Here is a 25436-nt window from a genome sequence, read left to right as displayed (position 1 = left end):
TGTTAGGATAAAACCCACACAATACTGTGTGTTTGTAATGCACATATCCTGAGAGACCAGAACCCTCTCTGCTTAGTCTATAAAACAAATCCACGGAGGAATTAAGGGAGACATACATCTTGGCTTTAAAGGACTGCTTGCTTCTGCAACTGCCTCCAAATTATAGAAAGGCTCCAGACTGGAGAGGGGAGGGAGAGAAGGGGGGAATAACATAAGGACTGAAAAAGAAAGGCTTGAATTTAATTGCCCTAAAAATTTCAATCATTCAATCTGGTAATTAGAGAGCTGGCTGATTCAGAAGGCAATTTCATTTGGAAAAAAAAAAAAAAAAAAAAGAACCCAACAAGATAATTGATGCTAAGTGAATATTTTACCTGAAATATTAAATACCAAACTTAAGTCTGCCTCCAGGGCCCTTTCTGCTACCCCTTTTTGATCTGTCTTTCTACTTCTTTGTATTTTCTCTCACATGACTCAACAGAACAGGACACTCCTTCAGAGAATCAGATTGTCACAGGGACAGGTTTATTTGAACTCTCTGTGCTGTGAAGGAGACAACATAATGATTTATTAGTAAAGAAAATAATAATAGGAAGTCTCCTGAGATCCAGCCTGACTGCAAATCTCAGTGAGATTTTCCAGTGTTGAGTCTGTGTCTCTCTGGCCATAAGCAAGGTTTGATGTCCTACCAAGGGTAACAGCTTTCTTTATGAGCTTATCAAGCGTAGGGTAACAGCTTTCTTTATGAACTTAACAATACTTACCAGAATGTTTCATGTTTAATTCTATGATGCTGCAAAATGATACTTAAAGGTAGATCTCTGCACTCATGCAGAGCACTGTGGATGTCAGTGTCACAGGGGTCTGATTGCACAGATCTCTTTGCAGGATGGAGAGCAGAGCTGGTTTATTGCACACTGTTCAGGAGAAGTAACTGCTAATTCTCTAATATTTAATAGCCTAATGAACAAGGACAGCACCTCGTACACATCTTAAAGGAATGCTGCATGCCTGGAAATTAAGTAGATATTAATTTATACTATATTTATAGGTGGAGAAATGATAAAGAAAATGCATGTGACACACATTGGATTCTGATATCATGTGCTGTTCTAACTGCTCATCCATGCGCCTTTTTCACACAAAATGCTACACTCTATTCCTGCTAGCAATATTAAATTTTATCTTAAAACCCCTTTTTAAGTGAGATTCCACATCTATTACTGCTCAGGAAGACCACATCAAATGTATTCAGGTGCCTTTGCAACTTCCATTGTTGAGATCAATCATGAAAATGTTTCTGATCCATACAACATTGACTATCTAAAAAGATGCAGATGACAGGACTCAGTGACAATTCTTGTACTGAGATGGGATGCCAAATGGAATGTGGCCTCTTCTCCTAGTTCAGTGGGGACAGAAAAAAGCCACTAATGCTGAAAATGTTACATAGGAAATGTGTAATAAATACCTTTGTAAGTATTCTGGCTATTGCAGACGGAGTTTTGAGACCAACTTCATACCACAACGTTACACTTCTTCTGCACACAGATAGTTTTCCTTCATGTCTTTGAGTGGTATGCTTTCAAAAGAAGACATGTAACAGTTAATCATATTTGGGAACTGAAACCTTCCATATCCTGCTAATAGCTCAGGACAATCCCCAAACCTGTAGAAGAGATGTATCCCAGCCTTCATACTAAAGGACTCCACTTTCTATGCACTGACCAGGCTTGATCTCTATGTCTGATATCTAATTTGGTGCTGAGGGTAAAGACAAGGCCAGTTCCTATCTAAAAATAGAACTCATGTGAGCCCCATCCTGGCACTCTATACTCTGGCAAAATGTACCCTGTGAAATTGCCAGCTACTACTATTCCCTGGCCATGTCATCTGTTTTCTCATTGCTATGTGCTCCTAACATCCTCTAAGTCACAGATGTCCATTTATTCTACAGGTGGAGAACAGATATACTCAGTGGTTTATCCAAATGTAAAAAGGAATTAAAAGCAAAGCAGCCAACTGAAGCATTGCCTTGCAAGTCCTGGCAGGTGTGCAAAGCATGGGTCAGGAGGATAGACCGAGCACCTCTCAAGTAGGCACTAAAGTGAGAACACCACTGATACCAGCAAAGCCACCAGTAAGAACTACCAAGCTGAGGTGGATTTCAAGCCCTCCAGAGAAAATTAGCAACTTCCCTTGAACCACCCACTTTTCTTTAATCACCTTAAATTAATGAGGAGCTCCCCTTCTTTTCAGAGCCATGATGATTCCCTTTTCCTTTCTCCCTATAGTTGTTTTCTTAGCAGCTGATTAAATTCTTGATACAGAGGACCGGTTACACAGTGCTGCTCAGAGAGCCCATTGGCTAAGCTTGGTCTGACTGCTTATGCTGGTTTTGCCTGGGATAGAGTTAATTTTCTTCACAGTAGCTAGTATGGGGCTATGCTTTGGATTTGTGCTGGAAACAGTGTTGATAATACAGGGATGTTTTCGTTATTGCTGAGCAGTGCTGACACAGCGTCAAGGCCCTTTCTGCTCCTCACCCCACCCCACCAGCGAGTGGGCTGGGGGGGCACAAGGAGCTGGGAGGGGACACAGCCGGGACACCTGACCCCAACTGACCAAAGGGCTATTCCATACCATATGGCATCATGTTCAGCATATAAAGCTGGGGGAAGAAGAAGGAAGGGGGGGACGTTTGGAGTGATGGTGTTTGTCTTCCCAAGTCACCGTTACTCCATCAAGCCCTGCTTTCCTGGAGATGGCTGAACACCTGCCTGCCGGTGGAAGTAGTGAATGAACTCCTTGCTTTGCTTTGCTTGTGTGCGAGGCTTTTGCTTTCCCTATTAAACTGACTTTGACCCGACCCCCGAGTTTTCTCACTTTTACTCTTCCGATTCTCTCCCCCATCCCACCAGGGGGAGCGAGCGAGCGGCGGCTGGGTGGGGCTGAGCTGCCGGCTGGGCTTAAGCCACGCCACTGCCGTATTTTGGAGCCTGGCAACAAGGCGAATCTCAGGCCAGTTAGTCTTATGTTCACTGTTTATGGAGCTCCTACAGTTCAGGTACAGAAAAGAGCGAGCTATTACAGATACCTCTGCAGAATTTTAAATAAATTAAACAGTGCAAATCCCACTGAGAATCTTCTCTCTCTGTTGAGCAGAGGCACATACACTTACTTGGAAACTGCTAGGGCTGCTGTAACTTAAATAAGTTCTGTGCAGTTGTTGTTCAGGACACTGAATCCAAACCTCCTTCTCTCCTTCTCTGACTTACCCCTCCCTCTCTGAGAATTCATAGCCACTATCTAATCTGACAAAAACTGTGTTCTCTTTTATACTTGGAGGTCACTTTATGTTACTTACAGTGTGTTGCATTATGTCAAAAGGCATAACACAACATAATGAAAAGCAGACTAATATAACTCAGCCTGACATCAATGACATAATATGATGTGGCTACTGAAAAATGCACTGTTGTCATTGTTTTGTGTTTTCATCTGATACCTACTTGCTATTCCAGCATGGGGCATTTGTTGCAGAATTTGGAGAAGGAGGTTATGGACTGAGCATGCCCAATTCTGCTGTTGCTCCCATCATTTTTGCACTGAGATCACTTCGTTGGCTTTGCTGGGGTTCCTCCTGATTTACTCTAGCAAGAATCAGGCTCTAAAAAATCATCACATAAAATGCAATTACATTAGGAAAGCCATCAAGTTGGAAAACACGGCTCCTGGGAGTAAGGAAATGACAACACTGTTAAAGTCCCTGTAACCTTAGCTCTGCCCTCTTGGGTAGTAAATGAGCCTGCACTATTTTTCCTGCAGGATGTCATTTCATTTTGTAGAAGTGTGTAGCTAAGCAGCTGTTCAATATTTCTCTTAACTTCATCACGTAGCCTGTGGTCCCATATCTCATTTGCTGCACATCAACCAAATCCTTTTGTGGGTTAGGTACTTTCCTTCTTCCTGTTTTTATTTGCTTTTGTATTGTTCTAATTACCGCAGTATATGTGTATTTTGAAACCAAGGCTGAATCCGTCTATGCAACACATCCGCAAGGTTGAAACACACAGTTATTCCTTCCTTGTTCCAAAGACAGACCGCAGAAGCACAAAACTGTATCTTACTATAGGCCCAATGGGAAGTCCATCGTAGACAAGGCTAGAATGCGAGGCAGCAGAATCCCAGCCTCTTGCATTAATTCTTTATTTTTCATTCCCTGGCTACTTTATACTGCTCAGTTCCCCAGTGGAAAAAGCAGACATGAGCCTTATTTGTGAAAACTTCAAACAATAATAACAAATGACGTTGGAATGTTCTGGTGATGTTATGAATCCCTATGCAACAGCTCTGCCTTGTTCTCCATCCAACAGAACCAAAACAGAAGACCCAAAAATAACCAAAATAATTGAGCTGATGGATTATAACGAAATCTACTGTAACTTCCGCTAGAGTTTTACAGACGAAATAATCAAAAAAACATCTCTAGCCATTTCTCCTGTCTAACACAGGCCATAGCATTTTAGGTATCAGTTCCTGTATCAAGCGTGAGTCTTGTGGTTGAGCTAGAACATACATTCAAACATTGTTATTATTATTATCTTATGCTGATAGTAGTCGGCCAAGCCAACTCAAGCCATGGCATCCTCAGTGACAGAATTCAGCCCTCATTGACTTTGAGCCAGTCTAGTTAGGGTACTTGTCCTCGCTGTTCCACACTTTGTCACATCTGCAGTTTAGCATATCCTCCATACCCACCTTAGACTGCTGGCCACACAAGAGGTGTCATCTGTACATGAATGATTTGGGAGGCACCAGAAGCAGTGGGACAGATCACCATGTTTTTGCTGCAAGATAGGATTTGATGAGAAAGTAATTAGTTTCTGCTGACAATGCCTGTTCTTTCTTGCAGCAAGATACCCTGCTGAGAAGTTAGGGTTTAATGAAGTAGAAGTCAGGAATTGAGAGAGGCTGGAGAAAAGCTAAAGAGCTCTAGGAAAGCAGATGAGGTTTAGACATCTGCTAATATTTTGGCCAAGTATCTTCACAGAAAGACAGGCTATATTCACTTAAAACTTTCAAAGAATGGAGGAACCAGCCCACCACTTAACAAATGGTTCTCCCTGTCAGAAATTTTGCCTGACTATTTCTGTCTTTTATTTAGCTTTTGATGGGGTCTACTATGCCTTTTTCTGTTAGGCTAAAATCTAGTTTTCTAAATTAATCTGATGCATTTGTAGTTTCTGTTTGTACACACATACATGCACAATTTCTGAAAATGTTTGGAATATGTATGGCATGGAGCTTCCTAAAATTTCAGGATAAACAATTGAAACTCTTCATCTAAAATCTAACTATATCAGGATGTGCTAAAATATAAGGTTCTAGCTCCTCTGTCAAAAATCCAGTATAGCAAAAGCCAATTTTGTTTATAGAAAATAATATCTGAATATTGACCCAGTGCCTAAATTCATGCCAGGTATTTGTGGTTTAATTGCAGATGAATCCCAGCGTATGTTGGATCACATCATACTGAGGTTTAGAGCCACTTACGTTCCATTGCAGGTTACAACACACACACAAGGGAATAGAAGATAGGCAGCAATACTACCGCAGAGTACAGCACAGATTTTAGGCTATACCATCTGTAAGAGCACTAGAAAAAAGACTGCCAAATGAGGGACAATTCAAGAATTTAAGTGCAGTGAAAAATGCCAGCTGAAATAGTCACTTCGGAAATTTTGAGTATAGTAGCTTGGCATTGCTTTGCAGATGTTGAATGTAGGACGTGGTGGTAGGGCTATATTCCACCAGCACTGTGGTGGTGGAATATAGCTTTTACAGTAGCTGTAAAAGCTAGGAACCACAAAGGCATTTAACAACTCTTTGTAAATGTCACAAGTTCCTAATTCAATCCTTTGGTGCTTTTCTAAAAGATCATGATGGGAGAATCATCACACAGCATAGTAGCAAACTCTCCTGTTTGTACTAAAGAAACAATCCACACTCGTAAACTTGGCTTAAAATTATGAAAAGGAGCACAGCACATAAGAAAGATGCTGCATTCTGACCTCACAAACAATAATCCACTGTCACCCCTCAGAATGAGTAGGATTATCTGGGACTGACCATCACGTGGCTGAGGACAGAATCTGGCCCAATATAATTTTTCTTTGTAGCATTCATAGAATCATAGAACGGTTTGGGTTGGAAGGGAACTTTGAAGATCATCTAGTCCATAATGCTGGAAACTGTGGTTCCACTGTAGTCCAGGAGCTGTATGTGAAATGTGCAGGAGGGTGGACTGTATTGGCAGTGGAGGCTCACCTCTCAGTGGGTGACAGCGCATCCTGCCAGCATAGGAAGTCAGGGTGGGACCCTGCCTGGCCAGACAGCGAACCCCTGTGAGACAAGCTGAGCACCTCATGTACCAACCTTCTGAAAACAAGCAGACACATTCACAATTATGGTTAAGCAACTTGAATCCTCAGATTGACTCACTTGGGACTTAGTTCCTAAATATTCTGGTGATTGTGGATAGAACCTTACAGAAGCGGGACCCTAAGCCATGTCTGAATCTCTTTGCTCCTGTCTTTGCCAGTCTGTGGTAATCTTCACTCTGAGCTGAGACTAATCAAGTTCTTTTAACTTAGGACCCCCCGAGCTATCCTCATTCTGTTGGATGAATTATACTGTTGTGACATGACTCGACCTGCTGTTCGACTCAGCTAGCTACCTAACCCATTTTACATTCCTGGCACTTCAAAACACAGATATTAGTTATGTATGCATGCAAGCCAACCCCAGTGTACTCAGAAATGCAACACAAAATCCCATGGTAGTTTGAAAATACACAGTACAGTCACTCAAACAGGAGGAAATGCAAATGCCACATTCAGAGATATTGCCATATTCCAATATACTCCATACAAGTACCCCAAAATCATGAGTCAACACCCCAAAAGTCATGTTTTAGAGGACACAAGGTTTGAAAAATAATAATAAAAAATTGTAAGAATTGCATCTCAGGTGGGCTGAATAACTCATTGAGGTAATCCTTGTCTGTGAAGGAAATATCTTTAACTTGAGCTTTTTGGTTTAAAAATGTATGAAAGAAATCTGGGCCATGAACCCGACATCTTGGCCATACAGGGAGACTCCCTAAAGCACAAGGTCAGATATCAAACCATGAGAACAGACAAAACTGAAATGCTCTGGATGCACAGAGTTGAACTTGTGTAAGAAACAAATTTGACCCACATTGTACCTTTCAGTAAAAGTCAAGACAAAGGCTTCTAGAAGCCAAAATCTCTCCTGAAAGGAACAGAAAACTGCTCATGGTACCTCCTTTGCTAGTTAGTTGCAGGTCAGAGTATGCATGTGGTGATACTGCTCTACAGACTGTCTGTTGTACCCTCTGCAGGCATCAAAAGCTACTCCCTGCTGAAGAAAACAAATGCAGGAGAGAACTGCTGTTGGCTCATCTCTTCCACTGAAACTCAGGCAGCTGTAACGTCAGCTCAAGCCAGGTTCCTACAAAGGGGTGAAACTAAGCATACAATCTATCCTCAAAATGAACTTGGGTCAGGCACTTCTGTGATACTGCTCAGCATCATCATGGGTGGACATCACGCACCACCTCATTGAAAATACAGAGCAATGCAGTGAGGAAAAAGTCAATTGGGAAGGGGAAAACATTAGGAATCTAAACTGGAAGACTCTTACCATTAATAACTGTGGCTCCCAGTCAACCCTCAGCCTAACTTCCATGAACAAATGGCATATAGGTAATAGTAGCGACTGCAGAGGTAGGGCTACCACGACCTTCTACAGCAAGCCAAAAACTTAACAAGTTCCTCAGAAGATGGAATAAGGAACAGCCACTTTTTTCTAGTTTTAATTTTCTTATGGGGAGTGAGTAATGCTCCCTCACCAATGACAGACATTGAACTCATGCTGTATTAGAAGGAAAAATGCATAATAACCCAGGAAATTCTCAGTGTTCACTTTCAGACATAAGGATGCCGTTCAGAACTCATAGATCACATGTATGTATCAGTCATAGAGAGCACAGAAGAAAACAAAGTCCCTCAGGAAAGATTCTGCTGTGAACTCCTAGCCTAAGGTTTTTTCTCAAATATGCCAGGCAGAAGGAAATCCAATTTTCATTAACCTCATTAAGCCAGACATTCTTTTGCCTACTGAGTGCATACTTCAGTGTGGCAGGTAAATGTAGAGTCTGTTTAATGTGTATATATATGATCAAGCCCTCTTCACTCATTTAGCCATTGTAGTTGTGCACTGTGTAGAAACTCATGCAGATAAATGCGGGTTAGTGAAGAGAGGTCATTTGCATTTTGGTATTTGTCAGTGTGACATGAAAACAGTTAATGTGCAAGGAGGCATCAGCTGCACGTCATTCTGTATTTCGCTTTTAGTATTTATAATTTTTTTGTATAAGGAAACACACAAATATTCAAGGCTAATAGGGGTGCAGAGAGAAGTAACTTTAGCAAATCCTGTCATCACACTTGTGACTTAGTCTTGGACAGTTTGCCTGCTTCTTACCAGTAAGCTGACAGCCCTTGGAAGATAAGGACTCCCTGAAGACAAACTATGGGTAGATTACTCCTATGTTACCCTACTCCAGCCTTTAGGTCAAGGAACATGTTATATATCCTGAGATTTCAGTAGGAGCTCTTGGATATTCAGGTTTTTGTTAATCAACTCACTTACCTACTTGACAGAATGTACAATTTAAGTTTCTCGTGTATAAGATAGGATGGCTAGGTGTCCTGCAACGTTAAGAAGCTAAAAAAAACCGCTCCAGAGCTCTTCAAGTAGCTCGCTCTCATTGTAAACCATGCTTGACTTCCTGATTTGTTTGAGGAAAAAGCCACTGAGTGTGTAGACATCTTTTATCCCTCTTAGCCACAATTCCTTTGAGAAATCCAACAGTGAAGGTGGATACAATTATTGTAAATAATGTTGGATAGAACCCAGAGCAGAGGAAGGTAGGAGGATACAGCTCAACAAGAACAGAAGTGGTTTCTAATGAGAGAGGGAATATTTCACTCTCAGCATGGCTATTATTATGTCCTACACATTAATTCAGCCGAGAAGTCTTGAAGTAGCAGAATGAGTTTCTATTCAATAAAGTGGCAGGCACTGGCATGGTTGCCTTCATTTCAAGTCTTACAGTTCATACTTTCCTGATTCCTCAGTGAAGAAGTATATGATGAGTTAAACCCTGTGAGGCACTGGGCACCTGTGAGTTAAACCCTGTGAGGCAAGGTCTCAAAACTTGCACTGAAGGCAAATATTCCAGTCTAGTCCATTCAAAGCAGCACTTATTTCACTTTCAGTTTTATTTTTATTATTTTCTCTATTTTTACTAGAATTGTGGGACAGGATTTATCTTCTTGAAAAATAAGCTCTAATAATTCTAGCAGAGCTGTGAACTCTTCAGCCCAGGAACACCCATGGTTTCATAGTTTCTTAAACCTTCCCCTACACTTCTCCTGGAACTGTCCACTTTGCCCTGAACTGTCCATTTTGCTGGTGAGCGACGAGCACATGAGCTGGTGTAATGGTTTACCTTAAAATCTGGAGGTCTTTCTATAGCTTTCTTTAAATCCCTGCGTATTCACTGTTCTTTAATTTTCTAGACATTCCTGACTTCTGCACAGGTGGAGGTCACTAGTCCTTCCAGCCAAAACATGAATAACTTCCTTTTCTTCTTTCCCTACTGATGTCCTGCAAGGACTGCAGGGCAGGATTATTGTGCTGTTTATGAGGATCTCTTTTCACGCTGCTTCCCAGATGTGGAGCTGACAGAAAAGGAAGAGAAGGAAGACAGGAAGGGTGAGGGGGATTCTTTTCATGCTGACAGAGGTACCCATGAGTAGCTTCTTTGGTGGGGGCACTCTAAGGCCTCCATCTCCATGTAGGAACTTCGCATTCCCAGACCAGCTGAAATCCTGAAAGTTTAAAGTTGAATCCTGTTACGGTTACATTCAGGAGTTACTATTTAAGTCAAATACAGCCTGAGTATTTGGTTCGCTAAAGGATCTAACTATAAATCATATATCCTTGTGACATCTCCCATATCACAGAAGAAGCAAAAATGTCCCACACTCCTTTTCTGTATATTTTTCTTGTCACTTGTCTTACACATACATTTGCAGCTCACTGTGGCAGGAACTGTTACTTGTTCTGTAGATGTATGACCACACTTTCTAGGTGCTATTGCAAGGCTGATAAATAAATAACTGCAATCAGCAGTAAAAGCTGCTTTTAGGCAGCATACTACTGAAAATGAGAGCAAAATTCAGGGAATGGCTGAGTGCCTGCAGTTCTCATTGACTCCAGCCCAGGCTGTGGTAGCTCAGCAGCTCTCAGCATCTCTGAGGATTTATTCTGCAGCATGTTTGCTTTTGCCTCCAGTGTGCAATGTGAGGAAGCCAGTAGTGTGACTGAAAACCACAGCTCCCAGCCACTTCTCCCCTCAGTGTTGAGTGAGAGAGTGAAAGCTTGCAGACTAGCCGTTACCTTTCTCGTGCGGGTGTCGCAGCGGGAATAAAAACAAAACATGGAGCTGAATTTATTTCTAGCCAACGGAAATTTCATATTGAGGGTTACAGGCGTCCTGTGCCTCTTAAAAGCAAGTAATAAAATGCTGCTCTCAATTACAAATTGTATTTACATTTTAAACCCCCATATGGTTTGGTGAGGTAGAGGGAGGTTTCAAATGCATTAGCAGCAACACTGTGCTGCGATTAGTTACAATTTTTCACTGTTTGTAATGAACAATTAATGCCTCCACCTTTTTTTTTCTGTCTTGCAAACAAACCCTGTGGCTATGCCAGGTCAATAGTAGACAAGACACAACTCCTGTCTAATGCTATGAACGAAAACAAGCAAATGCATTGAAATGACCATCTCTTAAAAGCCTCCTGTAACAGGATTCACACGCTACTATAAATTCAATAACAATTGATTTTTTTGTGTAACTTCCTGGGCTAAACTTTTCAAAATGTAGGGACATTAACAAGGAAATGCAAAAATGCATGCAAATACGCACAGCTTCATCTTCCTGTGCTGACAAAAGTGAAATTCCCTTCTCTCTGTCCTCAAGCAGTGATAAAGGCAAAGCACTCATCGTCTTAAATGATGCTCAGGTCTTGTGGCTGGCCCTTGGCTTTTGCAGAGCCCATGTGTGTGTCACTCAGTGTCAGCTGTTCTGGTGAAAGCATGTCTTCAGGTGCAGTTCTGAGCAGAAATGTTCAACATTGCCTAGAAGGCCTCAAATATTTACACGGACTCTCTACTCAACATTTTAGAAAACTTGCTCCAGATGACTGCTCTGACAATGTTTTTCCTCTTTAACTGGGCTAAGCTTACATAGGAGATGATCTCTAAAGATCCTGGAGACTACCTACCATTTGATGTCATGAGCTGCCTTCTCAGAAGTCGGTATTAGCAACAATGTCAAATGGTGTTTTTGTATAAGGAGGTGTTTTGTAGAAATAATCAGGAGGTCCTGTTCAGCTTTATTCAAAACCTGACATGGATCTGATAGAGCAACCCTACTCTGAGCTTTGTGGGAGCTCCTGATGTGAATAGGAACGTTTCCTCTCTATGCTTATAAATGTACATCCAACTCACTGGTCCTGGCCAATAATACTTCTTTGCACCTAATGATACCCAAGCAGTGTAAGACTATTTCAGAGGGTAGAAATGGGAGCAGTGTCTTTATTAGCTAGTCAATCTGCAGTTCTACTGGGAATGGGTAAGGTCCCTGAAGGGAGCAAGGTCTAGAAGCACAACCTGCAAGAAAAAATTCAAAAGGAATCAGGAGAAAACTCAGTAACAATGCTGTGACACAGAGAACAGGTGGTCATCTCTTATTCCATGGGGATTATTGATGACAGGTAAGAAGTAATAGGCTCAAATTGCAACATGGGAGATTTTAAGTTAGGTGCCAGGACCAATTTCTGTCTGGAAGGATAGACAAGCAGAAGATTGTCCAGAGAGGGTGTGGAATTTGGAGGGTTTTGATAAACATTAGCTAGTGGTTTAGCAGTCTGATTCTGCTTTGGTTGTAATGATGCTCATACCTAGGTATTGCTGACAAAGCTTGAGGCCTCACAGGGGAGAGGATGTTCCAGGCTGAAAGCGAGAGAACCAGTGCAATACTGTCCTGGTTTCAGCTGAGATAGAGTTAATTTTCTTTATAGTGGCTGGTATGGGGCTATGTTTTGGATTTGTGCTGAAGACAGTGTTGATAATACAGAGATGTTTTAGTTGTTGCTGTACTAGTCAAGGACTTTTCAGCTTCCCGTGCTCTGCCAGGTGCAGAAGAAGCTGGGAGGGGACACAGCCAGGATAGTTGATCCAAACTGGCCAAAGGGCTATTCCATACCATATGGCGTCATGCTCAGTATATAAAGCTGGGGAAGAAGAAGGAAGGGGGGACGTTTGGAGTGATGGCATTTGTCTTCCCAAGTAACCGTTACGCGTGATGGAGCCCTGCTTTCCTGGAGATGGCTGAACACCTGCCTGACCATGGGAAGTAGTGAATGAATTCCTTGCTTTGCTTTGCTTGCATGCGCGGCTTTTGCTTTACCAATTAAACTGTTTTTATCTCAACCCTCAAGTTTTCTTACTTTTGCTCTTCCAATTCTCTCCCCCATCCCACCAAGGGGGAGTGAGAGAGCGGCTGCGTGGTGCTTAGTTGCTGGCTGGGGCTAAACCACGACAGGCATGTCTTTTCCTCAAATTTATCACCAACGCAGCAGTGACAGCCATACTGGAAGGACTGGGCCAGATCCACGGTTAGTGTAAATCACCTGTACAATCCATAGTGCTGTGTCAGTTTAGCGTGGCTAACCTGCTTCGCTTTTATTTATAAATAATACATTTATGACACAATGGCTATAAATAGTATTTCATTAGTTTTATTGCTTATTTAGATATTTCCCTACAGGGCTAATACAGAGTTACTGTTGTGTTACTATTTCAGCTTCTGTTTTTCCAAAAGTTTAGTTTGCAGCTAAACCATATAGTCTACCTGGAGCTGAGGCTAAGCTCAGCAGCTCAGCTTTGGATGAAGAGTACATTTGGTGTAATTAGATTTGTGGGTTTAGGTGTTTTGGGTTTATTTTTTTAGTGTATAACAGTGTAATAAAAAGAAATGGCTGTAATTTATAGCCCAGCATTTGGCAAGTGGCTTGTCTGGTCTAGGATTATTTTTTTTAATGGCAGAAATTTTAAATTTAGGTTAGAATTTCAAAGAAGCTTAGTACCCACAACTAAGGCAGATGTTCAGTGCTGCCAAGCTCAGGCATTCAAAAATCATGAATCAGGCATGAAAATACCAATATTAACTTAAAATAAGAAGACATAGATACGCACTCACACCCATATACGCACAGGGATATACAGGTACCTCTGAATAAGGCTAATGTGTAATTTTGTATCAAATTCACTCTTGATGTAAATTTAATCTGTTATGTTTTCATATAGAACGTGGTATTTGTGACATCAAAATGAATCTTATAAACAAAAACATTTTGATGTTCGATTAAGTATCCTTAAGGCAATAAAATAAAAAATATTTTCATTTTGTTTAATAAGCAGCAATTTTCTGTGAGAACCTGGGACTAAATTATTCTCTATGCCACAATATTGCACCAATTTAGCTTATGACTTTGGGTTCCTTTTTTTAGCATTCTGGTATTTGCTTTCCACGTGCATTTATTTCCAAGCTTTTCTCTACAATAACGAAAGCTCAAAAATTCCTATTTTGAGTTTCACACAAACTAAGATTCTCTAATCACCTGGCTTCGGGGACTCTAAACTTAGAAGAACACTACACATGATAAGAATCACAAAAGAATCAGGAGAACTATGAATAAGGTGTGTTGTTTTTCTTTATCAAGAAAGCTCAAACTTTGCTTTCTTTGCAAGAGCTCAGTCCTCAGCATAAGAAATACCTACTCATAAAAAGAACTAAGACAAGAACTTTCTGAAAAATATAATTGCACTTTTAGGTGCTGAGTGCCTTTGTAGAGCAAATACTCATTAGGTGGTGCAGACCAATGCCAGCATAACAAATAGAAAATTTTAGCATTTTAAAAACATACTACATGAGTTACCGTATACACTGTACTCTGGTACTGTAAATGCTTATGTTTAGACATTGTGAAAGAGGGGCCCCTTGAAATGGAGCACTGACTCAGCTTGATCCAAAGCTATCCAGAAGCCATGAAACAGTGTGCCACTGACTGCCACTGAACCTTGGATCAAGTCCATGGGGTGTAAAGGTAAGCATATGAAAAAGGCTTTGCAGGACTCAGAAGCCTTTTGAGAGCATGTCTTGCATTCAGGCACAATGTGAAAAGTGCTGATTGTATCCCACTGTCCCACTGCATAACACTACTGCATAGACTGACTCACTCTGTTTTCTTAAAGCAGAAGTCCACTTGCCTGTGTTATTGTAATCCAAAGAAGTGATGCCTTGGTGCTGAAATACAGAGAAGCAATGGCACATTAACACTGTGTTACTGCAATACATCAGAGCAATTGTGCTCTAGTGCTGTGTTACTTACTACAGGGCATCTCAGTAACAACACTCACAGTAATGCTGAGTACTCCTGCTGAGGTGAAAGAAACATCTTAATGGGAGACCCTGACATTTCTGCAGACCCATCTACATTCCTTCAAATCAACACAGTGATTGCCCTAGCATGAGGTCACAAAGAGCTGTGTAAAAACATTCAATCACAAAAAAGTCCAAACCCCATGTCAAAACATAATTCACAGAAGTATGTGAAATCATACTGGGCTTTGAGCTAACTGCATTAACTTTGGAAACAATCAGGGGTAGTGAAAGAAGGGCATTTCAGAGCTCTTCAAGAAAAGCCTTAACAGTATTCTACTATCATGATTCAAAAACTCAAAAGTCTACAGTGGTCACAGAGCAATTCATTTGGAAGAATTCATGCAAAATGTCATTTGTTCTGGCTACTGGATCTGAAGCTACCAAGGCGTATCACTGTTTATTCAGGTTTTAAAGCAACACTGATCCTCTAGCCAGGCCTGGGAAAATTTCAGCAGACCCTCCAACAGAAAGAATTACTTATACAAAAGAACTGCACAGGATAAACTGAAATACTAAAAAAATGCATAAGGCTGTCATAGAGATTCTCTTTTCAGTTCCAGTGACAACCTGCTCTTCATACTGATACTGTGTAAGTATAGTGTCAGCTAGAGATTAAACCTTGCACCACCATAGCTCTAACACTACAAGTCTTTCTTTTGTCTCAGTCAAAGCTCAGTCAGTGTAAGCGGTCTGCAATGGAAAGTTTGTGCAAATTAAACCAGAACATAAATACACAGTGGTCATCATGTAAAAACTCAAAATGAGAACTAAACATACAATAGCCTACTCCACTTCCAAAGCTTGCACTTTGGGAAACAATGCATACTAGCCAGTTCAGTTTAAATTCACATTCAAACGGCCTGTGCACTGAAAGCACCAGAGAAGATTTTCAGTGATCTGGCCTTTAAAGTGCAAAAGCATTTACATGGGCAAGGCTTGTCCTTTGTCTGCAACAGAAGAAAATACAGATTTTGTTCAGAACTTCACATGGAGGATTTGATTCATTTTGCTTTTAAATTCGTTTCAACCTAAAATCTTTGGGCTTGATTCTTACAGCTTGTGACGTCATTTACATCTGCGCAGAGTGGAAGTAAGAAGCTTCCTACTGAGAGTGGTAGGTAATCCGCATTCACCCTTACATGTGCACAATGATTCTACAAGGTGTATATCCCAGTGCCTGCATGCTACTGCCCAGCGTCTCAGTGTAAATCCACCTTCATCAGTAATGCAGGCTAATATGCCATACTGTGAACATGAACGGCTAATGTGCTGGCACGTGTCCTGTTCTGCCATCCCTGCTGCGAGGCATATAACCTCTTGCAGACAGGTAGGACAGACAACGCAGAATGGTAATGTCTCAAACCACTTCAGTTAGAGCAATCAGAGTTCATCTGTTGAAGCAACATGACCTGCCCAAGGTCTCAGCAAGCCAGTGACAAACGCTGACAGTGGAATCTCTGTCTTCTAAGTCCCAGAGACCAATCTCATGCTGCTTGTTAATATTTTAGGTTACTTTTATTCATTAGTATTTTTGCTTAAGTGCTCTGCTAGAGGTAGACATCTACCTCTAGCAAACTCGAGGCAAACTCTTTCAAGTAAGCCTATGACATTCACAACAATCTTTTTGTATTTAACTGGGATTTCATGGAAAAGTTGTGATTTCACTAAAAAACTGCAGAATATTTACAGTGCTTGTTGTGGATTTGGTTTGCTGATGGTGGTTTTGGTGAAAAAAATTTGCGTGAAATCTGATTAATCAAAATAATTCTGTTTCTGAAGGAAGACTTTGGATGTTTTCGAATTTCCAGACTAATTCAGAAAGAGATCAGATTTTTTGTCAAAACATGTAAAAATATGACTGTTCATATTTAAATGTCAAAAATAAATAATGTGTCAGTTTGTGAAGAACTGAGCACAAAGTAAGCAGTAGCAAAATGTGAAAAGCTTATCATGAAACACATAAATATTACTTTTTACCCAGTTACACAGTTCAGTCATCAGATGCTACGACACAGCAACAGATTCAAAGAATGTGGATGGGAGAATCCCATCAGCAAGATGCTTAATCTTTAAATATTAGAAGTACTTAAAATGCCAGAGTGAAAGCATAAAGGGCAAACAGATTTAGCAAATCATACTGATTCTAGTTCTTCCTGAAAAGGTTGAAACATCATCTGCAAAGTATCCAAAAGAGTAGTTATTCCTTTTTTTTTTCAGTGAATGCACAAACTTTGAACAGTATGTTGCTGGTTTTTTCTGTTGGAAACTGTTTTGTTCAGTGTCTAAAGGGCGATTCCCATCCAGTGCCCAACACAGAGCAATGAGGTTAAATTGGTTTGGATGATATCAGCTATATGTAATTAAACCAGCAGCCCATGTCCGATCCTTTCTGTGACCATGTTAGGTGTTAAATTAAGGTCTGATTAAGAGTGTGCTGCTGCAGTTAAGGTCAAGGACTAAAGATCACAAGCTTTGTTTCATCTAATAACAATAAAGACTGTCTGGCTGCCAAATACCACAACAGCCCTTGTTCTCCTATCAGACTGCTGTCCAGCTAGAGGGATCTGATTTCACTGGTATCCCTTTTTAAACCCTACTTCTAAGAGGGTTTGTAGCTATTTCATCTGTATTAAGCAGCACTGTGTTACCCGAGGCTATGCACTACGTTCTATATGATCAAAGCAGAAATGCAGCAGCTTCTGACGAAGAGTTATCGTGGCTGAGGGGAAAAAAATATCAAGGAAGGAGGAAGAAAATACAGTGCTACAAAATACAGGTCATGCCACCAAAGTAAACACCCACAGGTAAGTTCATAACATGAGACCACACAATGGTGGAAACTGTGCACATGTGTTTGCTTGGAACAAATCACAGGCTTGCCCCACCAGCAGTCAGCAGGAGACGTGTCAAATAGGATACATGAGAGATAAAAGCAGAGTGGTGAAGAGAAAAACCAGCAACTTATTTGTAGGATGAAGGGCAAGAATCGGTGCATAAGAGCTTCTCCCTGCATAAGTGTTTTCCACAAAGACAGGTCAGGAGACATTACCAGAGCAGTTGTCTATTATGAGAGAAAAAAATTCTTAGTAGCCCAACAAAGTGTTCTCACAAAACATACCCGTATTAATCTCAAATGAATATAGGGTGCTGGGACATATTTGCTCCCTGAAAAGGAGGGTGGAGCAGAGTAAGAAACCATATGGCCCCAAAATAATCTCTCACAGCCACATCGTATTTTATGTTTCCATACTTGGGGTCCAGTTTCAGAGTAGATACTGATTCATTTTTCAAGAGTCATCTGAAGTGTCTTTCATTCGCTCCTAGTACTTAATAGACTATTAATAGAGCACTGTTCATATCTGGAAGGACAATTTTGCTGTTCTGTGAGGCTGCACGCAGAAAACTCATAATAGGGACGTGCTAAAGCCACTACATTTTTAGCCAGTTTTTTGTGAATCGCATTGTACATGTGGTCAAAAAATTTCCTTGAGGTGTCTTGATGCTTTGCGTTTCAGGATTTGAGATATAACCTCTCTGTTTCCTAACAAGCTTTGAGTGAATCCCAAAAGATTCAATGATACAGTTCAACATGGATTAGCTTCCAGTTCCTTATTGTTGCCGCTGAGCTACAGATCTCTGCAGAGCAGGCTTTGCTGTGGGAGTTCCCAGAATTCCTGGAATCTGAGTTGCATCAGAAATACAGTGAACGCCACAAAATAGCCAGGTGTGAAAAATGACTTCTCCATGACAACAGAAATATGTTCACCATTGGGAGTCAGTGCCTGAACTGGAAAGCAACCTTTTACTGAATTAAGAAATTCCTGTACACCTTGTTTCCCACCTATTTTTTCCCGCTATGACACTGCCAGTAGAATTGCGTGCTAGTCGTGGTAGAGTCTGTCTTTCTAATGATAATGAGAAGATTTTTCTGTCACTACTTAAACTTCAGAACATCAAACTTAAAGAAAATCCAATCAAAATAAAAGTGCAGGTTTGGTTTGATTTTATTCACCTCCTGATCGTTCTTCTTGCTAAATTTTACAAGCAAATATTGTACATGGAGAACCACAGTTTTATTTCAGTGTTGGAGACTGTGGTTAAAGCATTTAAACTCAATGGTTTAAGACTAAAAATATATATCCATATTATCTAGACGACGGCGCTAGATAATTTGCTGCTAGTCAAAGGAAGTTGCATTTGAAAATGATCATTAGTTTTGAAAATCGAGCCACTGTTGGTAAGGTACTTTGCTACCATTTTGGATAGCTAAATTCAGGCACTTCAGTCTGGATCCAAATAAAATCAAAGGCAAAGTTCAGTATAGGCGGCAGGTCAGAACAGTGCAGCTCAGTCACTTGCTCTAGTACGGGAGCAACGTGATAGCATCGTGTCCTGCCATCTTTGACTTCCCAGGCTGAATGACCAGGGACCCGGTCACAAGCAAGTGGCCTGGCAACGGCTCCTACCATAAATCTGGAGTGAACTCAGACTCCTGCTTTTGACTCTGAAGCTGTTGATAGAAGGATTGCTTTTGAAAAATTTCTAGCCTTGTCTCGGATAGCTGCATTACGTTATCTCAGTATCTGCACTATTCCCTAAACTACACTTAAGCTAGTATAAGAGGGATTGCTGTACATATTATGGTAATGTCATTTATTTATGTTACGCAACTGGAAAATTTAAGGGCAACCACTTCACTTCTGTATTGTGTAGATTAGAGTGTTCATACTAACACCTGCTTACTGGACAGACAGAAAAAAAGCCCTTATATTCGTTCTTTATTGCAATTTATTATTATAGCTTGAATGGTTCCTAGTGACTTCCTAAGATTAATGTTAATATTCTGATCGGAGTCTTCCCTCTGGGGTTTTATTATGGGTTTTGAACATTCATTTCATTTAACATACACATGGGAGCAAGTCTGGTGGTTCCAAAAATATTTGTAGTTGGAAATCACAGTGATTTTTTGTTAGGCTCAGTGCCAAAGAAATCACAAATCAGAAGTCTGTTATAGAGTAGTTCCAATTTCTTGGCATCAACATTTTTCTTTATGTATATGCATAGTGTGATGTTTTCCGTAGCTGTATGGCATGGAAGATTTACTGAGTAATGCATTGCTTATCTGTTTTTCAAGGTTTCTGATGGAACTAGAGAGTTTGTCTAGCCAAATGGGGATTCACAGGGATTTTATGGACTTCCTGTGTGAGCCAGCGACTGCCCATTGGGTATGCATCTTTCTCTATCACAGCTGGTGTTTTTGAACCAAAGTGTGGAGTAGAAATTTCATCCCTGATTTTTTTGGCTGGATCGATTGTTTAGTCTAGGAACTCTCAAGTAGACTCTCTAGGTGCTGGAATTCCTCTTTTTCTTCAGTCAGCAGCTGATGTTGTATGGTGTACATCAGAGTCTAGATTCACATCTTAGTGAGCAAAGATTTATGTTCGTCTTAACGCTCCTTGACATTAATGAGTATTACAGACATGTATCCCCATGGATTAAGTTGAGAACATACCCCAGAGTGCGTGTGGAGTCTGTCATTAGGGCATCACACTACTAAAACCAACAGAGAAATTCCAAGAGTAAGAAAGCAATTGGATCTCTTCCCTTCTCTCTGCTGGAGCACATGTAAGAGATACACCTTCTCATATTTCCAGTCCTCTCACACCAATTCCTGCATTCATTTTTTGGTTGTTAATGACTTCAAAGGAGAATTGATTACCACTTTTAAGACATTTCCCATAACAACATTATGGGAAATATTTTGCTGTCAGAGAATGTTTCTGTAGCTCTATAGTGCTCTCTAATTAAGGAACTTCTATACAGCTGGGGGAGAGAGTATTTTTTTTCCCTCAACTAGCGGTTTCAGGGATTGGATCAATACAATGGGATGACCCTGTACACTCCATTATCTAGGGGTTGTGACTCAATGAAACATTATGGATCCTATGAGAGGTACCAGAGACTGTGGCACAGACACACCTGATAGCAGTGCATCAGCTACCAAAAGGATATGCTAACTCTGGCTGCATCAGATCGGGCTGGTTTCTGCAGATCTTTGTGGATGTGTTTGCTCTCCACTGCCCATTGCTCCAGGTTTTGGGTATATTTCAAGTGCAGGGCTGCATGGGCACATAATCTGTACCTCTTGGGGACAATTCAACTGCAAGCCAGAAAAAACAGACTCCAGGATGTAATTTCAGTCTCCCTTAAAGCCCCATGTAAAACTGACCTGTGGGAGGGACTCAGTGCAGAATTACCACACCCCCACTGCCCCATGATCTAGGGTCTACAACAAACAACTCTGGAGTCAGGATTCTTGGATTTTCTTCATGATATCCTAGCCATAGAGTGGAGATAATTCCTGTGTATCTTGTTGATAGGAGCTTTCTAGGCTGACTGTTGTCACACGTGAGGGTTATTAGCTTTGTGTAGTCCTGCCTATATCAGCTAACTGCAACACGGAAATAAAAACTTTATGTTTTCCCTCAGAGCCACTTGAGATCTTTCAGAGAAAATTTTCATAGGAGAATTCTGATTTATCTAATTTGAAAGCAATGGTTCCTGGATTAGTCACTTCCCTTGAAACACACCCATTTCTCCCTCAATAAAAGAGGGATAACAATACTAACAGAGATTTCTAAAATACTTTGAGATCTGTGAATATAAAGGGCTGTCTGTAAAGTGTTTAGAAAACTTCAAAAAAAGGTGCTACATAAATGCATATTTATTGCAGTGCTGACATTCTTGTGGCAGCTCTGAATGCAGAATCAAAAGCAGAGGGGGCAGAATGTAAGTCAGAATAAGAAACTGTCAGCCTTTAGCCTGTATCTTAAACTGCTTTGAAACGTTGCAGACATTCAGAGAATCTAGTTTGCCAATACTGTATGTGCTACAGTAATTACACCAACCTGGAATATAAATTTTCCTCACCCCTTCTGAGAGAAGGCAAAGCTCTTAGGGATATACACAAATGGAGCCCTAAACCTACAAACTTTAATGCATGTACCTAGTGTTAGGCAGCATAGTTGTCCCACTGAATTCAATAGCTCTACTCAGATGCATGTGTGGAAGTGTTTGCATGATTAGAAGTTAATACTAATAAATGCACAGTTCATACAAGATCCCTGTGTAAACAATCTATTTCTGCATGCAAGTGATGATTTTATTGCTGTTCTGTAATTCTGTGTAGTGGCTTTGTGAAGAAGTCTTATATTTTCTAAAGCAGTAAAATGTTTCTGATAGTGTTTTTCATTGCTAGCTCTTTGGGGGCTAATTAAAAGAAATATCTGTTAAATTTATTCATTGCTTGGTTCCTTGATAGCAAGAGGCACCTGGTATAAACATTAAAAAGAAAAGCAGGCAGCAGCCAGACCTCATCAAATATTAGATGCATTAGGACATTTTATTTATAAATATGAAATTGGTTTTAATGACTTCAAAAGGAGGAAATGCCATGAAGAGCATAATATGAGCAAGCTCAGTAAAGCTGTCATGAAGATGCCTAAACCCACAAATATCTGGAAATTGTACTTGCTCCCCCCTTCTCCTCTCAAATAGTAAGTGGCAATTCCAGCTGCAATTGGCAAAAATGTACATAAAGAACTCCAGGACTAACGAAAACAAGCAGCAGATGAGATGGAGCATCCAAGAGCATGTCTGCATGGAAAGGACCATCAGTGGCTGATCAGAAAATAGCTCATTTATACTGAGTTGACTGATTCAATGAAACAAATCCAGAATTTCAACCCCTATGATTTAACGCAAAATACTTAAGGATGAGAAACCCATCCTTCTTTTGGGACAACATTTAAGCAGGTGCTTAACGTTAAGCATATGCTTTACATTCACTTGGCTTTACTTTCAAAAATACTTAGGACTGTTCCCACTACAGATTTCAGTAAATCAGTAATGAATAGTGACTCAATACTTTAAAACTAAGCATGCATTCAGCACTGTCCCAAATAAAGATGCAATAAATTCATCATCAATAGACTAACAATACAAGTGAGGAATAACAATAATTGTCCTGAAAAAGTTCTCTCTTCGTGAGGCAAAAATCTATCGTAAAGGTAGATTTCATCTTAAGGCATTTTATTGTAACAAGGCCTAGTCATTCACACTAATTTGAGAAAGGTATTTCACATGAGTAAATTTGATGCCAGTAAGATCATTGTTCAGTTTTAGTGGGATGAACCACAGCATCATTTCTCATTTAGAAAGTTGAAGTTTTGAGCCAGGTGTAATATACATGCCTGGGTCCAAAGAGGTAGAAAGATTTATGTTACGAGGAGAACTCTCATTCACTACTACTCAGAAACTTAGGAAAAGTCCTAAGCAAAAAGGATGTTTGACCCAAAATGATTAAAGTACAACCTGATCTTAATAAATCAAGAGTGAAAACTTCATTCTAAGCTAACCTGCTATGTGAAAAGCTGAGACAAACCACAGACTGTTATCAATTCTACAAAGGACTTTCCTTCTTAATTTGACCTTTTCTAAGAGGCACTTGGACACAATTGTCCACGCACATGGAGTAATTGCTTTAACCCTGGTTGGGATGAAAACCTTTCAGCAGTTGTTCTCCTCCTTGCATGCAGCAGAGAACAGTATCTAGATAAGCAGAGCAAGGAAGGTAGGTAGAAGTTGTCCCACCCATTTTGAAGCCTCTTGCATTTTCCCAGTTTTAGCACTGTACAGACTGATCATGTGGGCAGGGGATGCGACTACATGGCCATAGTGGAGGAGAGAAATTAGGAGACCTGATGCATGTTTCTCCAGAGAAACAACATTTCTTTGCTCTGCCCTGAAGAGGCTTTCACACTGTGCTAACAGAAACCACAGGCCTATTCATAGAAGTCTTGGGCTACCTATGACCCATAATATTATAAGGACTGTTTTAGCTCATGCTGTTATTGAAGGAGGAAGGAGCACAAATGGAGGTGCTGTTAGTAGCTAGCACACTTTAACTGTTTTGCATGTGTTTCACCTGTAAACCTACTCTGTGCACAACCTATACTGACCCATCATGGTAATCAAGCTGGTAATCTTTGGCATGTAAAGAAGGAACATTCTTCACAGACAGCAGGGCTGACTCTCCACTAGCAGCAAGGCTATAAAAGAATTGGGCTTTTGTAGACTAAGGAATGGTGTTTTGTGGCCTCCTAGAATACCGTAAGTGTGATCTTTTCAAAGGGTCATTTCCCAGTTTTAAAGCAGCAGAGTTTTGTTGACTTCTTTAGTCACATCAGAGGTGCCTCATTTCTAGGGCAGGAACTTTTCCTCATGCCCTTGCAAACAAAATAAACAGACATCCATTTTCCATGCTGCCCTGACCTTTGGAAGATGTCATCTCTGCTAGTACTGCACTCTCTGGCCCTGGAGAGACTTACCAGTTCAATCCTGACTCTAAGGGAACTGAGCCACTTACTGAATCACCATCACACTTCGTGCAGCTAACACCTGTGTTTTCCTTGGAGGTCACCCCATCCAAGAACTAACCAGGTCTGACCCTGTTTAACTTAGGAGATCCAAGCAGCAGAATTGTCCAGACCTCCAAAATTAAATATGAAACATACCACAAAGCCTCAGAAGAGTCTGAGGTTAAGGAACTGCAGGCAGGGAACACAGTCCCAGCTCAGAACTGCTGCTTACAGGATACAAGCATAGTATGCTGCAGCATGAATTCTCCATTCCAGGTTTTAAGTGACTTCAGTGACAGGACATTGCTAGGTTTAGGATGAAAACAGGTCCAGATGAGGGGGAGCAGCAGATACTGTAACTTATAAAATGACTCATTCCTACCAGCCCTATATGTGAGCCTTCTGCTTCCACCAAGCCAGGTGACATTGAACCACAAAAATATTTAACCTGCATTTTACAAGGATGTACGTCATTGACCATGACAAGATACAGGGATGTGGGAGAGTCAGGATGCAGTTTTTTCAGTGTAACTCCATATAAAGAAAAAAAAGGCAATAAAAAGGAGGTCTTGACATAAGGAAAACATCCCAATGAAATCCTGCCTTTTAATCTTGGCCACAATCTCTCTTCTCATCATCTTCCCTGCTTTTTAATCCTCTGCTGCACTTAAGTTTTTTTTATACTCATTCACTTTATCAGCTTCACCTGTCTCAAAAGTCAATAAAAGCAGCGGCCACAGTTTTAAAATACAGGCAAATGAACTGCGGCACCAAACTTCTCAACTTCTCCAGAGGTGCTGACTACTCATAACTGTCAGTAACTTCAGAGCAATCTATGGGTGATCAGTGCCTTTAAAAAAATCACTTAAGTGCTTGAAGAGGAACATAACTCAAAAACACAGAGGGTCATACTTTCAAAAGCTTCTGATTGAAGAGTCAGTATTTTACTTTCAGAAGTGATTTAGGCACTTGTGAATTAAAGAACTACTTTAGAAAAAAAAAAATCAAGTGTCTCCTGAAATGCATAATTCTTTTTGTGAATAGTATACAGTTACCTTTTCTGATAACATACTTGCCCAGGAGTCTTAGGCCTGCCTCAGAGAGGGAGGCAACATTGTGGATTCAATGTACCTAAATGCTAGTCCAAGATTGGTCACACACTCATCTACACAAGCTCTACCAACGCTCTGGTGGAAAAGCAACTTCCCACATATATTGCCTTAGGAAAACTCTGTTCAAGAGTGACCTAAACTGATTACCATTGAACAACCTGAAGAAAGACTCTCCTGCATTTTACTAATGCCTCTGCTAGGTGGAAGGCCCCCAGGGAAGAATACTTTTTTCAGACT

At 40.6% G+C, this 25436-nt stretch overlaps 1 protein-coding gene across 7 annotated transcripts in view; it reads right to left on the bottom strand.

The window, feature by feature from the left end:
• MYL10 (myosin light chain 10) overlaps nt 1–25436 on the bottom strand; it is a 168636-nt gene that overhangs the window by 118386 nt on the left and 24814 nt on the right. For 4 of the 7 annotated variants that reach the window (XM_075517870.1, XM_075517872.1, XM_075517871.1 and 1 more), the window contains one exon: nt 4762–4850. The exons of 2 other annotated variants lie outside the window; for them this stretch is intronic. The gene's annotated coding sequence lies outside the window, so the exon portion shown is untranslated. Of the gene's footprint in view, nt 1–764; nt 826–4761; nt 4851–25436 lie in introns of those variants that run through there. One more of the 7 variants, XM_075517875.1, reaches the window with a different exon arrangement.

This window comes from Mycteria americana, chromosome 15 (assembly GCF_035582795.1).
Source record: "Mycteria americana isolate JAX WOST 10 ecotype Jacksonville Zoo and Gardens chromosome 15, USCA_MyAme_1.0, whole genome shotgun sequence".
NCBI lineage: Eukaryota > Metazoa > Chordata > Aves > Ciconiiformes > Ciconiidae > Mycteria > Mycteria americana.
This window is presented reverse-complemented; position numbering and strand designations above follow the sequence as displayed.